This window comes from Hemibagrus wyckioides, linkage group LG20 (assembly GCF_019097595.1).
Source record: "Hemibagrus wyckioides isolate EC202008001 linkage group LG20, SWU_Hwy_1.0, whole genome shotgun sequence".
NCBI classification, from domain to species: Eukaryota; Metazoa; Chordata; class Actinopteri; order Siluriformes; family Bagridae; genus Hemibagrus; species Hemibagrus wyckioides.
The window spans coordinates 10088873-10105601 of NC_080729.1; positions in this window are offsets into that span (position 1 = coordinate 10088873).

A 16729-nucleotide genomic window follows, 5' to 3' on the forward strand; every position below is an offset into this window, starting at 1 on the left:
TTTTCCACTATGATGAAAAAAATCATATTTCATATCAAAATTCATATTTTTTATGACATTCCTATGTGTATTATGAATTTTTTCATTTTAGACTAAACAATCACATTTCATATCATAGTTGACCCCAAACATGTGAAAAAAGTCAAAGAAAACTGCCCCAATCAACTGCACACATTCGTTTGTCTGAAAAACCGCTTTCCCTTGCTCGTAGAGCGCTGAGACTTGCGGAATCGCATTTTCAGCGCCTGAGAAGCACAATGAGGAGAACACACTGCGCTGAAGCACGAAACGAGCCAGTTCGATGAAAAATGTTGACAGTTGTCTTTGTTAAGTGAATTTTCATGGAATAGCATTTATAACATGTTTCATATGAATTTTGGCACTTTGATGAAAAAAATCATATTTCATATCAAAATTCATATTTTTTATGACATTCCTATGTGTCTTATGAATTTTTTCATTTTAGACTAAACAATCACATTTCATATCATAGTTGACCCCAAACATGTGAAAAAAGTCAAAGAAAACTGCCCCAATCAACTGCACACATTCGTTTGTCTGAAAAACCGCTTTCCCTTGCTCGTAGAGCGCTGAGACTTGCGGAATCGCATTTTCAGCGCCTGAGAAGCACAATGAGGAGAACACACTGCGCTGAGGCACGAAACGAGCCAGTTTGATGAAAAATGTTGAAAGTTGTCTTTATTAAGTGAATTTTCATAGAATATCATTTATTCCATGTTTCATATGAATTTTTCCACTATGATGAAAAAAATCATATTTCATATCAAAATTCATATTTTTTATGACATTCCTATGTGTCTTATGAATTTTTTCATTTTAGACTAAACAATCACATTTCATATCATAGTTGACCCCAAACATGTGAAAAAAGTCAAAGAAAACTGCCCCAATCAACTGCACACATTCGTTTGTCTGAAAAACCGCTTTCCCTTGCTCGTAGAGCGCTGAGACTTGCGGAATCGCATTTTCAGCGCCTGAGAAGCACAATGAGGAGAACACACTGCGCTGAAGCACGAAACGAGCCAGTTCGATGAAAAATGTTGACAGTTGTCTTTGTTAAGTGAATTTTCATGGAATAGCATTTATAACATGTTTCATATGAATTTTGGGACTTTGATGAAAAAAATCATATTTCATATCAAAATTCATATTTTTTATGACATTCCTATGTGTCTTATGAATTTTTTCATTTTAGACTAAACAATCACATTTCATATCATAGTTGACCCCAAACATGTGAAAAAAGTCAAAGAAAACTGCCCCAATCAACTGCACACATTCGTTTGTCTGAAAAACCGCTTTCCATTGCTCGTAGAGCGCTGAGACTTGCGGAATCGCATTTTCAGCGCCTGAGAAGCACAATGCAGAGAACACACTGCGCTGAGGCACGAAACGAGCCAGTTTGATGAAAAATGTTGAAAGTTGTCTTTATTAAGTGAATTTTCATAGAATATCATTTATTCCATGTTTCATATGAATTTTTCCACTATGATGAAAAAAATCATATTTCATATCAAAATTCATATTTTTTATGACATTCCTATGTGTCTTATGAATTTTTTCATTTTAGACTAAACAATCACATTTCATATCATAGTTGACCCCAAACATGTGAAAAAAGTCTAAGAAAACTGCCCCAATCAACTGCACACATTCGTTTGTCTGAAAAACCGCTTTCCCTTGCTCGTAGAGCGCTGAGACTTGCGGAATCGCATTTTCAGCGCCTGAGAAGCACAATGAGGAGAACACACTGCGCTGAAGCACGAAACGAGCCAGTTCGATGAAAAATGTTGACAGTTGTCTTTGTTAAGTGAATTTTCATGGAATATCAATTTTTCCATGTTTCATATGAATCTTTGTAATTTTATGAAAAAAATCATATTTCTTATCAAATTTCATTTTTTTATGACATTCCAATGTTTTTTGGGAATTTTTTCATTTTAGACTAAACAATCACATTTCATATCATAGTTGACCCCAAACATGTGAAAAAAGTCAAAGAAAACTGCCCCAATCAACTGCACACATTCGTTTGTCTGAAAAACCGCTTTCCCTTGCTCGTAGAGCGCTGAGACTTGCGGAATCGCATTTTCAGCGCCTGAGAAGCACAATGCAGAGAACACACTGCGCTGAGGCACGAAACGAGCCAGTTTGATGAAAAATGTTGAAAGTTGTCTTTATTAAGTGAATTTTCATAGAATATCATATATTCCATGTTTCATATGAATTTTTCCACTATGATGAAAAAAATCATATTTCATATCAAAATTCATATTTTTTATGACATTCCTATGTGTATTATGAATTTTTTCATTTTAGACTAAACAATCACATTTCATATCATAGTTGACCCCAAACATGTGAAAAAAGTCAAAGAAAACTGCCCCAATCAACTGCACACATTCGTTTGTCTGAAAAACCGCTTTCCCTTGCTCGTAGAGCGCTGAGACTTGCGGAATCGCATTTTCAGCGCCTGAGAAGCACAATGAGGAGAACACACTGCGCTGAAGCACGAAACGAGCCAGTTCGATGAAAAATGTTGACAGTTGTCTTTGTTAAGTGAATTTTCATGGAATAGCATTTATAACATGTTTCATATGAATTTTGGCACTTTGATGAAAAAAATCATATTTCATATCAAAATTCATATTTTTTATGACATTCCTATGTGTCTTATGAATTTTTTCATTTTAGACTAAACAATCACATTTCATATCATAGTTGACCCCAAACGTGAAAAAAGTCAAAGAAAACTGCCCCAATCAACTGCACACATTCGTTTGTCTGAAAAACCGCTTTCCCTTGCTCGTAGAGCGCTGAGACTTGCGGAATCGCATTTTCAGCGCCTGAGAAGCACAATGAGGAGAACACACTGCGCTGAAGCACGAAACGAGCCAGTTCGATGAAAAATGTTGACAGTTGTCTTTGTTAAGTGAATTTTCATGGAATATCAATTTTTCCATGTTTCATATGAATCTTTGTAATTTTATGAAAAAAATCATATTTCATATCAAATTTCATTTTTTTATGACATTCCTATGTTTTTTGGGAATTTTTTCATTTTAGACTAAACAATCACATTTCATATCATAGTTGACCCCAAACATATGACAAAAGTCAAAGAAAACTGCCCCAATCAACTGCACACATTCGTTTGTCTGAAAAACCGCTTTCCCTTGCTCGTAGAGCGCTGAGACTTGCGGAATCGCATTTTCAGCGCCTGAGAAGCACAATGAGGAGAACACACTGCGCTGAGGCACGAAACGAGCCAGTTTGATGAAAAATGTTGAAAGTTGTCTTTATTAAGTGAATTTTCATAGAATATCATTTATTCCATGTTTCATATGAATTTTTCCACTATGATGAAAAAAATCATATTTCATATCAAAATTCATATTTTTTATGACATTCCTATGTGTATTATGAATTTTTTCATTTTAGACTAAACAATCACATTTCATATCATCGTTGACCCCAAACATGTGAAAAAAGTCAAAGAAAACTGCCCCAATCAACTGCACACATTCGTTTGTCTGAAAAACCGCTTTCCCTTGCTCGTAGAGCGCTGAGACTTGCGGAATCGCATTTTCAGCGCCTGAGAAGCACAATGAGGAGAACACACTGCGCTGAAGGACGAAACGAGCCAGATTGATGAAAAATGTTGAAAGTTGTCTTTATTAAGTGAATTTTCATAGAATATCATTTATTCCATATTTCATATGAATTTTTCCACTATGATGAAAAAAATCATATTTCATATCAAAATTCATATTTTTATGACATTCCTATGTGTCTTATGAATTTTTTCATTTTAGACTAAACAATCACATTTCATATCATAGTTGACCCCAAACATGTGAAAAAAGTCAAAGAAAACTGCCCCAATCAACTGCACACATTCGTTTGTCTGAAAAACCGCTTTCCCTTGCTCGTAGAGCGCTGAGATTTGCGGAATGGCATTTTCAGCGCCTGAGAAGCACAATGAGGAGAACACACTGCGCTGAAGCACGAAACGAGCCAGTTCGATGAAAAATGTTGACAGTTGTCTTTGTTAAGTGAATTTTCATGGAATATCAATTTTTCCATGTTTCATATGAATCTTTGTAATATTATGAAAAAAATCATATTTCATATCAAATTTCATTTTTTTATGACATTCCTATGTTTTTTGGGAATTTTTTCATTTTAGACTAAACAATCACATTTCATATCATAGTTGACCCCAAACTATAGTTGACAAAAGTCAAAGAAATCTGCCCCAATCAACTGCACACATTCGTTTGTCTGAAAAACCGCTTTCCCTTGCTCGTAGAGCGCTGAGACTTGCGGAATCGCATTTTCAGCGCCTGAGAAGCACAATGAGGAGAACACACTGCGCTGAAGCACGAAACGAGCCAGTTCGATGAAAAATGTTGACAGTTGTCTTTGTTAAGTGAATTTTCATGGAATAGCATTTATAACATGTTTCATATGAATTTTTCCACTATGATGAAAAAAATCATATTTCATATCAAAATTCATATTTTTTATGACATTCCTATGTGTATTATGATTTTTTTCATTTTAGACTAAACAATCACATTTCATATCATCGTTGACCCCAAACATGTGAAAAAAGTCAAAGAAAACTGCCCCAATCAACTGCACACATTCGTTTGTCTGAAAAACCGCTTTCCCTTGCTCGTAGAGCGCTGAGACTTGCGGAATCGCATTTTCAGCGCCTGAGAAGCACAATGCAGAGAACACACTGCGCTGAGGCACGAAACGAGCCAGTTTGATGAAAAATGTTGAAAGTTGTCTTTATTAAGTGAATTTTCATAGAATATCATTTATTCCATGTTTCATATGAATTTTTCCACTATGATGAAAAAAATCATATTTCATATCAAAATTCATATTTTTTATGACATTCCTATGTGTCTTATGAATTTTTTCATTATAGACTAAACAATCACATTTCATATCATAGTTGACCCCAAACATGTGAAAAAAGTCAAAGAAATCTGCCCCAATCAACTGCACACATTCGTTTGTCTGAAAAACCGCTTTCCCTTGCTCGTAGAGCGCTGAGACTTGCGGAATCGCATTTTCAGCGCCTGAGAAGCACAATGAGGAGAACACACTGCGCTGAAGCACGAAACGAGCCAGTTCGATGAAAAATGTTGACAGTTGTCTTTGTTAAGTGAATTTTCATGGAATAGCATTTATAACATGTTTCATATAAATTTTGGCACTTTGATGAAAAAAATCATATTTCATATCAAAATTCATATTTTTTATGACATTCCTATGTGTCTTATGAATTTTTTCATTTTAGACTAAACAATCACATTTCATATCATAGTTGACCCCAAACATGTGAAAAAAGTCAAAGAAAACTGCCCCAATCAACTGCACACATTCGTTTGTCTGAAAAACCGCTTTCCCTTGCTCGTAGAGCGCTGAGACTTGTGGAATCGCATTTTCAGCGCCTGAGAAGCACAATGAGGAGAACACACTGCGCTGAGCACGAAACGAGCCAGTTCGATGAAAAATGTTGACAGTTGTCTTTGTTAAGTGAATTTTCATGGAATAGCATTTATAACATGTTTCATATGAATTTTGGGACTTTGATGAAAAAAATCATATTTCTTATCAAAATTCATATTTTTTATGACATTCCTATGTGTCTTATGAATTTTTTCATTTTAGACTAAACAATCACATTTCATATCATAGTTGACCCCAAACATGTGAAAAAAGTCAAAGAAAACTGCCCCAATCAACTGCACACATTCGTTTGTCTGAAAAACCACTTTCCATTGTTCATAGAGCGCTGAGACTTGCGGAATCGCATTTTCAGCGCCTGAGAAGCACAATGCAGAGAACACACTGCGCTGAGGAACGAAACGAGCCAGTTTGATGAAAAATGTTGAAAGTTGTCTTTATTAAGTGAATTTTCATAGAATATCATTTATTCCATGTTTCATATGAATTTTTCCACTATGATGAAAAAAATCATATTTCATATCAAAATTCATATTTTTTATGACATTCCTATATGTATTATGAATTTTTTCATTTTAGACTAAACAATCACATTTCATATCATCGTTGACCCCAAACATGTGAAAAAAGTCAAAGAAAACTGCCCCAATCAACTGCACACATTCGTTTGTCTGAAAAACCGCTTTCCATTGTTCATAGAGCGCTGAGACTTGCGGAATAGCATTTTCAGCTCCTGAGAAGCACAATGCAGAGAACACACTGCGCTGAGGAACGAAACGAGCCAGTTTGATGAAAAATGTTGAAAGTTGTCTTTATTAAGTGAATTTTCATAGAATATCATATATTCCATGTTTCATATGAATTTTTCCACTATGATGAAAAAAATCATATTTCATATCAAAATTCATATTTTTTATGATATTCCTATGTGTATTATGAATTTTTTCATTTTAGACTAAACAATCACATTTCATATCATCGTTGACCCCAAACATGTGAAAAAAGTCAAAGAAAACTGCCCCAATCAACTGCACACATTCGTTTGTCTGAAAAACCGCTTTCCCTTGCTCGTAGAGCGCTGAGACTTGCGGAATCGCATTTTCAGCGCCTGAGAAGCACAATGAGGAGAACACACTGCGCTGAAGCACGAAACGAGCCAGTTCGATGAAAAATGTTGACAGTTGTCTTTGTTAAGTGAATTTTCATAGAATAGCATTTATAACATGTTTCATATGAATTTTGGCACTTTGATGAAAAAAATCATATTTCATATCAAAATTCATATTTTTTATGACATTCCTATGTGTCTTATGAATTTTTTCATTTTAGACTAAACAATCACATTTCATATCATAGTTGACCCCAAACGTGAAAAAAGTCAAAGAAAACTGCCCCAATCAACTGCACACATTCGTTTGTCTGAAAAACCGCTTTCCCTTGCTCGTAGAGCGCTGAGACTTGCGGAATCGCATTTTCAGCGCCTGAGAAGCACAATGAGGAGAACACACTGCGCTGAAGCACGAAACGAGCCAGTTCGATGAAAAATGTTGACAGTTGTCTTTGTTAAGTGAATTTTCATGGAATATCAATTTTTCCATGTTTCATATGAATCTTTGTAATTTTATGAAAAAAATCATATTTCATATCAAATTTCATTTTTTTATGACATTCCTATGTTTTTTGGGAATTTTTTCATTTTAGACTAAACAATCACATTTCATATCATAGTTGACCCCAAACTATAGTTGACAAAAGTCAAAGAAATCTGCCCCAATCAACTGCACACATTCGTTTGTCTGAAAAACCGCTTTCCCTTGCTCGTAGAGCGCTGAGACTTGCGGAATCGCATTTTCAGCGCCTGAGAAGCACAATGAGGAGAACACACTGCGCTGAAGCACGAAACGAGCCAGTTCGATGAAAAATGTTGACAGTTGTCTTTGTTAAGTGAATTTTCATGGAATAGCATTTATAACATGTTTCATATGAATTTTTCCACTATGATGAAAAAAATCATATTTCATATCAAAATTCATATTTTTTATGACATTCCTATGTGTATTATGATTTTTTTCATTTTAGACTAAACAATCACATTTCATATCATCGTTGACCCCAAACATGTGAAAAAAGTCAAAGAAAACTGCCCCAATCAACTGCACACATTCGTTTGTCTGAAAAACCGCTTTCCCTTGCTCGTAGAGCGCTGAGACTTGCGGAATCGCATTTTCAGCGCCTGAGAAGCACAATGCAGAGAACACACTGCGCTGAGGCACGAAACGAGCCAGTTTGATGAAAAATGTTGAAAGTTGTCTTTATTAAGTGAATTTTCATAGAATATCATTTATTCCATGTTTCATATGAATTTTTCCACTATGATGAAAAAAATCATATTTCATATCAAAATTCATATTTTTTATGACATTCCTATGTGTATTATGAATTTTTTCATTTTAGACTAAACAATCACATTTCATATCATCGTTGACCCCAAACATGTGAAAAAAGTCAAAGAAAACTGCCCCAATCAACTGCACACATTCGTTTGTCTGAAAAACCGCTTTCCCTTGCTCGTAGAGCGCTGAGACTTGCGGAATCGCATTTTCAGCGCCTGAGAAGCACAATGCAGAGAACACATAGCGCTGAAGCACGAAACGAGCCAGTTCGCTGAAAAATGTTGACAGTTGTCTTTGTTAAGTGAATTTTCATGGAATAGCATTTATAACATGTTTCATATGAATTTTGGGACTTTGATGAAAAAAATCATATTTCATATCAAAATTCATATTTTTTATGACATTCCTATGTGTCTTATGATTTTTTTCATTTTAGACTAAACAATCACATTTCATATCATAGTTGACCCCAAACATGTGAAAAAAGTCAAAGAAAACTGCCCCAATCAACTGCACACATTCGTTTGTCTGAAAAACCGCTTTCCCTTGCTCGTAGAGCGCTGAGACTTGCGGAATCGCATTTTCAGCGCCTGAGAAGCACAATGAGGAGAACACACTGCGCTGAAGCACGAAACGAGCCAGTTCGATGAAAAATGTTGACAGTTGTCTTTGTTAAGTGAATTTTCATGGAATATCAATTTTTCCATGTTTCATATGAATCTTTGTACTTTTATGAAAAAAATCATATTTCATATCAAATTTCATTTCTTTATGACATTCCCATGTTTTTTGGGAATTTTTTCATTTTAGACTAAACAATCACATTTCATATCATCGTTGACCCCAAACATGTGAAAAAAGTCAAAGAAAACTGCCCCAATCATCTGCACACATTCGTTTGTCTGAAAAACCGCTTTCCCTTGCTCGTAGAGCGCTGAGACTTGCGGAATCGCATTTTCAGCGCCTGAGAAGCACAATGCAGAGAACACACGGCGCTGAGGCACGAAACGAGCCTGTTTGAAGAAAAATGTTGAAAGTTGTCTTTATTAAGTGAATTTTCATAGAATATCATTTATTCCATGTTTCATATGAATTTTTCCACTATGATGAAAAAAATCATATTTCATATCAAAATTCATATTTTTTATGACATTCCTATGTGTCTTATGAATTTTTTCATTTTAGACTAAACAATCACATTTCATATCATAGTTGACCCCAAACATGTGAAAAAAGTCAAAGAAAACTGCCCCAATCAACTGCACACATTCGTTTGTCTGAAAAACCGCTTTCCCTTGCTCGTAGAGCGCTGAGACTTGCGGAATCGCATTTTCAGCGCCTGAGAAGCACAATGAGGAGAACACACTGCGCTGAAGCACGAAACGAGCCAGTTCGATGAAAAATGTTGACAGTTGTCTTTGTTAAGTGAATTTTCATGGAATAGCATTTATAACATGTTTCATATGAATTTTGGCATTTTGATGAAAAAAATCATATTTCATATCAAAATTCATATTTTTTATGACATTCCTATGTGTCTTAAAATTTTTTCATTTTAGACTAAACAATCACATTTCATATCATAGTTGACCCCAAACATGTGAAAAAAGTCAAAGAAAACTGCCCCAATCAACTGCACACATTCGTTTGTCTGAAAAACCGCTTTCCCTTGCTCGTAGAGCGCTGAGACTTGCGGAATCGCATTTTCAGCGCCTGAGAAGCACAATGAGGAGAACACACTGCGCTGAAGAACGAAACGAGCCAGTTTGATGAAAAATGTTGACAGTTGTCTTTGTTAAGTGAATTTTCATGGAATATCAATTTGTCCATGTTTCATATGAATCTTTGTACTTTTATGAAAAAAATCATATTTCATATCAAATTTCATTTTTTTATGACATTCCTATGTTTTTTGGGAATTTTTTCATTTTAGACTAAACAATCACATTTCATATCATAGTTGACCCCAAACATGTGAAAAAAGTCAAAGAAAACTGCCCCAATCAACTGCACACATTCGTTTGTCTGAAAAACCGCTTTCCCTTGCTCGTAGAGCGCTGAGACTTGCGGAATCGCATTTTCAGCGCCTGAGAAGCACAATGAGGAGAACACACTGCGCTGAGGCACGAAACGAGCCAGTTTGATGAAAAATGTTGAAAGTTGTCTTTATTAAGTGAATTTTCATAGAATATCATTTATTCCATGTTTCATATGAATTTTTCCACTATGATGAAAAAAATCATATTTCATATCAAAATTCATATTTTTTATGACATTCCTATGTGTCTTATGAATTTTTTCATTTTAGACTAAACAATCACATTTCATATCATAGTTGACCCCAAACATGTGAAAAAAGTCAAAGAAAACTGCCCCAATCAACTGCACACATTCGTTTGTCTGAAAAACCGCTTTCCCTTGCTCGTAGAACGCTGAGACTTGCGGAATCGCATTTTCAGCGCCTGCGAAGCACAATGCAGAGAACACACTGCGCTGAGGCACGAAACGAGCCAGTTTGATGAAAAATGTTGAAAGTTGTCTTTATTAAGTGAATTTTCATAGAATATCATTTATTCCATGTTTCATATGAATTTTACCACTATGATGAAAAAAATCATATTTCATATCAAAATTTATATTTTTTATGACATTCCTATGTGTCTTATGAATTTTTTCATTTTAGACTAAACAATCACATTTCATATCATAGTTGACCCCAAACATATGACAAAAGTCAAAGAAAACTGCCCCAATCAACTGCACACATTCGTTTGTCTGAAAAACCGCTTTCCCTTGCTCGTAGAGCGCTGAGACTTGCGGAATCGCATTTTCAGCGCCTGAGAAGCACAATGAGGAGAACACACTGCGCTGAGGCACGAAACGAGCCAGTTTGATGAAAAATGTTGAAAGTTGTCTTTATTAAGTGAATTTTCATAGGTTATCATATATTCCATGTTTCATATGAATTTTTCGACTATGATGAAAAAAATCATATTTCATATCAAAATTTATATTTTTTATGACATTCCTATGTGTATTATGAATTTTTTCATTTCAGACTAAACAATCACATTTCATATCATAGTTGACCCCAAACATGTGAAAAAAGTCAAAGAAATCTGCCCCAATCAACTGCACACATTCGTTTGTCTGAAAAACCGCTTTCCCTTGCTCGTAGAGCGCTGAGACTTGCGGAATCGCATTTTCAGCGCCTGAGAAGCACAATGAGGAGAACACACTGCGCTGAAGCACGAAACGAGCCAGTTCGATGAAAAATGTTGACAGTTGTCTTTGTTAAGTGAATTTTCATGGAATATCAATTTTTCCATGTTTCATATGAATCTTTGTACTTTTATGAAAAAAATCATATTTCATATCAAATTTCATATTTTTTATGACATTCCTATGTTTTTTGGGAATTTTTTCATTTCAGACTAAACAATCACATTTCATATCATAGTTGACCCCAAACATGTGAAAAAAGTCAAAGAAAACTGCCCCAATCAACTGCACACATTCGTTTGTCTGAAAAACCGCTTTCCCTTGCTCGTAGAGCGCTGAGACTTGCGGAATCGCATTTTCAGCGCCTGAGAAGCACAATGCAGAGAACACACTGCGCTGAGGAACGAAACGAGCCAGTTTGATGAAAAATGTTGAAAGTTGTCTTTATTAAGTGAATTTTCATAGAATATCATTTATTCCATGTTTCATATGAATTTTTCCACTATGATGAAAAAAATCATATTTCATATCAAAATTCATATTTTTTATGACATTCCTATGTGTATTATGAATTTTTTCATTTTAGACTAAACAATCACATTTCATATCATAGTTGACCCCAAACATGTGAAAAAAGTCAAAGAAAACTGCCCCAATCAACTGCACACATTCGTTTGTCTGAAAAACCGCTTTCCCTTGCTCGTAGAGCGCTGAGACTTGCGGAATCGCATTTTCAGCGCCTGAGAAGCACAATGAGGAGAACACACTGCGCTGAAGCACGAAACGAGCCAGTTCGATGAAAAATGTTGACAGTTGTCTTTGTTAAGTGAATTTTCATGGAATATCAATTTTTCCATGTTTCATATGAATTTTGTAATTTTGATGAAAAAAATCATATTTCATATCAAAATTCATATTTTTTATGACATTCCTATGTGTCTTTTGGGAATTTTTTCATTTTAGACTAAACAATCACATTTCATATCATAGTTGACCCCAAACATGTGAAAAAAGTCAAAGAAAACTGCCCCAATCAACTGCACACATTCGTTTGTCTGAAAAACCGCTTTCCCTTGCTCGTAGAGCGCTGAGACTTGCGGAATCGCATTTTCAGCGCCTGAGAAGCACAATGCAGAGAACACACTGCGCTGAGGCACGAAACGAGCCAGTTTGATGAAAAATGTTGAAAGTTGTCTTTATTAAGTGAATTTTCATAGAATATCATTTATTCCATGTTTCATATGAATTTTTCCACTATGATGAAAAAAATCATATTTCATATCAAAATTCATATTTTTTATGACATTCCTATGTGTCTTATGAATTTTTTCATTTTAGACTAAACAATCACATTTCATATCATAGTTGACCCCAAACATGTGAAAAAAGTCAAAGAAAACTGCCCCAATCAACTGCACACATTCGTTTGTCTGAAAAACCGCTTTCCCTTGCTCGTAGAGCGCTGAGACTTGCGGAATCGCATTTTCAGCGCCTGAGAAGCACAATGAGGAGAACACACTGCGCTGAAGCACGAAACGAGCCAGTTCGATGAAAAATGTTGACAGTTGTCTTTGTTAAGTGAATTTTCATGGAATAGCATTTATAACATGTTTCATATGAATTTTGGCACTTTGATGAAAAAAATCATATTTCATATCAAAATTCATATTTTTTATGACATTCCTATGTGTCTTATGAATTTTTTCATTTTAGACTAAACAATCACATTTCATATCATAGTTGACCCCAAACATGTGAAAAAAGTCAAAGAAAACTGCCCCAATCAACTGCACACATTCGTTTGTCTGAAAAACCGCTTTCCCTTGCTCGTAGAGCGCTGAGACTTGCGGAATCGCATTTTCAGCGCCTGAGAAGCACAATGCAGAGAACACACTGCGCTGAAGCACGAAACGAGCCAGTTTGATGAAAAATGTTGAAAGTTGTCTTTATTAAGTGAATTTTCATAGAATATCATTTATTCCATGTTTCATATGAATTTTACCTCTATGATGAAAAAAATCATATTTCATATCAAAATTCATATTTTTTATGACATTCCTATGTGTCTTATGAATTTTTTCATTTTAGACTAAACAATCACATTTCATATCATAGTTGACCCCAAACATGTGAAAAAAGTCAAAGAAAACTGCCCCAATCAACTGCACACATTCGTTTGTCTGAAAAACCGCTTTCCCTTGCTCGTAGAGCGCTGAGACTTGCGGAATCGCATTTTCAGCGCCTGAGAAGCACAATGAGGAGAACACACTGCGCTGAAGCACGAAACGAGCCAGTTCGATGAAAAATGTTGACAGTTGTCTTTGTTAAGTGAATTTTCATGGAATATCAATTTTTCCATGTTTCATATGAATCTTTGTACTTTTATGAAAAAAATCATATTTCATATCAAATTTCATTTTTTTATGACATTCCTATGTTTTTTGGGAATTTTTTCATTTTAGACTAAACAATCACATTTCATATCATAGTTGACCCCAAACATGTGAAAAAAGTCAAAGAAAACTGCCCCAATCAACTGCACACATTCGTTTGTCTGAAAAACCGCTTTCCCTTGCTCGTAGAGCGCTGAGACTTGCGGAATCGCATTTTCAGCGCCTGAGAAGCACAATGAGGAGAACACACTGCGCTGAAGCACGAAACGAGCCAGTTCGATGAAAAATGTTGACAGTTGTCTTTGTTAAGTGAATTTTCATGGAATATCAATTTTTCCATGTTTCATATGAATCTTTGTACTATTCTGTAAAAAATCATATTTCATATCAAAATTTCATATTTTTTATGACATTCCTATGTGTCTTATGAATTTTTTCATTTTAGACTAAACAATCACATTTCATATCATAGTTGACCCCAAACATGTGAAAAAAGTCAAAGAAAACTGCCCCAATCAACTGCACACATTCGTTTGTCTGAAAAACCGCTTTCCCTTGCTCGTAGAGCGCTGAGACTTGCGGAATCGCATTTTCAGCGCCTGAGAAGCACAATGAGGAGAACACACTGCGCTGAGGCACGAAACGAGCCAGTTTGATGAAAAATGTTGAAAGTTGTCTTTATTAAGTGAATTTTCATAGAATATCATTTATTCCATGTTTCATATGAATTTTTCCACTATGATGAAAAAAATCATATTTCATATCAAAATTCATATTTTTTATGACATTCCTATGTGTCTTATGAATTTTTTCATTTTAGACTAAACAATCACATTTCATATCATAGTTGACCCCAAACATGTGAAAAAAGTCAAAGAAAACTGCCCCAATCAACTGCACACATTCGTTTGTCTGAAAAACCGCTTTCCCTTGCTCGTAGAGCGCTGAGACTTGCGGAATCGCATTTTCAGCGCCTGAGAAGCACAATGAGGAGAACACACTGCGCTGAAGCACGAAACGAGCCAGTTCGATGAAAAATGTTGACAGTTGTCTTTGTTAAGTGAATTTTCATGGAATATCAATTTTTCCATGTTTCATATGAATCTTTGTACTTTTATGAAAAAAATCATATTTCATATCAAATTTCATTTTTTTATGACATTCCTATGTTTTTTGGAAATTTTTTCATTTTAGACTAAACAATCACATTTCATATCATAGTTGACCCCAAACATGTGAAAAAAGTCAAAGAAATCTGCCCCAATCAACTGCACACATTCGTTTGTCTGAAAAACCGCTTTCCCTTGCTCGTAGAGCGCTGAGACTTGCGGAATCGCATTTTCAGCGCCTGAGAAGCACAATGAGGAGAACACACTGCGCTGAAGCACGAAACGAGCCAGTTCGATGAAAAATGTTGACAGTTGTCTTTGTTAAGTGAATTTTCATGGAATAGCATTTATAACATGTTTCATATGAATTTTGGCACTTTGATGAAAAAAATCATATTTCATATCAAAATTCATATTTTTTATGACATTCCTATGTGTCTTATGAATTTTTTCATTTTAGACTAAACAATCACATTTCATATCATAGTTGACCCCAAACATGTGAAAAAAGTCAAAGAAAACTGCCCCAATCAACTGCACACATTCGTTTGTCTGAAAAACCGCTTTCCCTTGCTCGTAGAGCGCTGAGACTTGCGGAATCGCATTTTCAGCGCCTGAGAAGCACAATGCAGAGAACACACTGCGCTGAAGCACGAAACGAGCCAGTTCGATGAAAAATGTTGACAGTTGTCTTTGTTAAGTGAATTTTCATGGAATAGCATTTATAACATGTTTCATATGAATTTTGGCACTTTGATGAAAAAAATCATATTTCATATCAAAATTCATATTTTTTATGACATTCCTATGTGTCTTATGAATTTTTTCATTTTAGACTAAACAATCACATTTCATATCATAGTTGACCCCAAACATGTGAAAAAAGTCAAAGAAAACTGCCCCAATCAACTGCACACATTCGTTTGTCTGAAAAACCGCTTTCCCTTGCTCGTAGAGCGCTGAGACTTGCGGAATCGCATTTTCAGCGCCTGAGAAGCACAATGAGGAGAACACACTGCGCTGAAGCACGAAACGAGCCAGTTCGATGAAAAATGTTGACAGTTGTCTTTGTTAAGTGAATTTTCATGGAATATCAATTTTTCCATGTTTCATATGAATCTTTGTACTTTTATGAAAAAAATCATATTTCATATCAAATTTCATTTTTTTATGACATTCCTATGTTTTTTGGGAATTTTTTTCATTTTAGACTAAACAATCACATTTCATATCATCGTTGACCCCAAACATGTGAAAAAAGTCAAAGAAAACTGCCCCAATCAACTGCACACATTCGTTTGTCTGAAAAACCGCTTTCCCTTGCTCGTAGAGCGCTGAGACTTGCGGAATCGCATTTTCAGCGCCTGAGAAGCACAATGAGGAGAACACACTGCGCTGAAGCACGAAACGAGCCAGTTCGATGAAAAATGTTGACAGTTGTCTTTGTTAAGTGAATTTTCATGGAATAGCATTTATAACATGTTTCATATGAATTTTTCCACTATGATGAAAAAAATCATATTTCATATCAAAATTCATATTTTTTATGACATTCCTATGTGTCTTATGAATTTTTTCATTTTAGACTAAACAATCACATTTCATATCATAGTTGACCCCAAACATGTGAAAAAAGTCAAAGAAAACTGCCCCAATCAACTGCACACATTCGTTTGTCTGAAAAACCGCTTTCCCTTGCTCGTAGAGCGCTGAGACTTGCGGAATCGCATTTTCAGCGCCTGAGAAGCACAATGAGGAGAACACACTGCGCTGAGGCACGAAACGAGCCAGTTTGATGAAAAATGTTGAAAGTTGTCTTTGTTAAGTGAATTTTCATGGAATAGCATTTATAACATGTTTCATATGAATCTTTGTACTTTTATGAAAAAAATCATATTTCATATCAAATTTCATATTTTTTATGACATTCCTATGTTTTTTGGGAATTTTTTCATTTCAGACTAAACAATCACATTTCATATCATAGTTGACCCCAAACATGTGAAAAAAGTCAAAGAAAACTGCCCCAATCAACTGCACACATTCGTTTGTCTGAAAAACCGCTTTCCCTTGCTCGTAGAGCGCTGAGACTTGCGGAATCGCA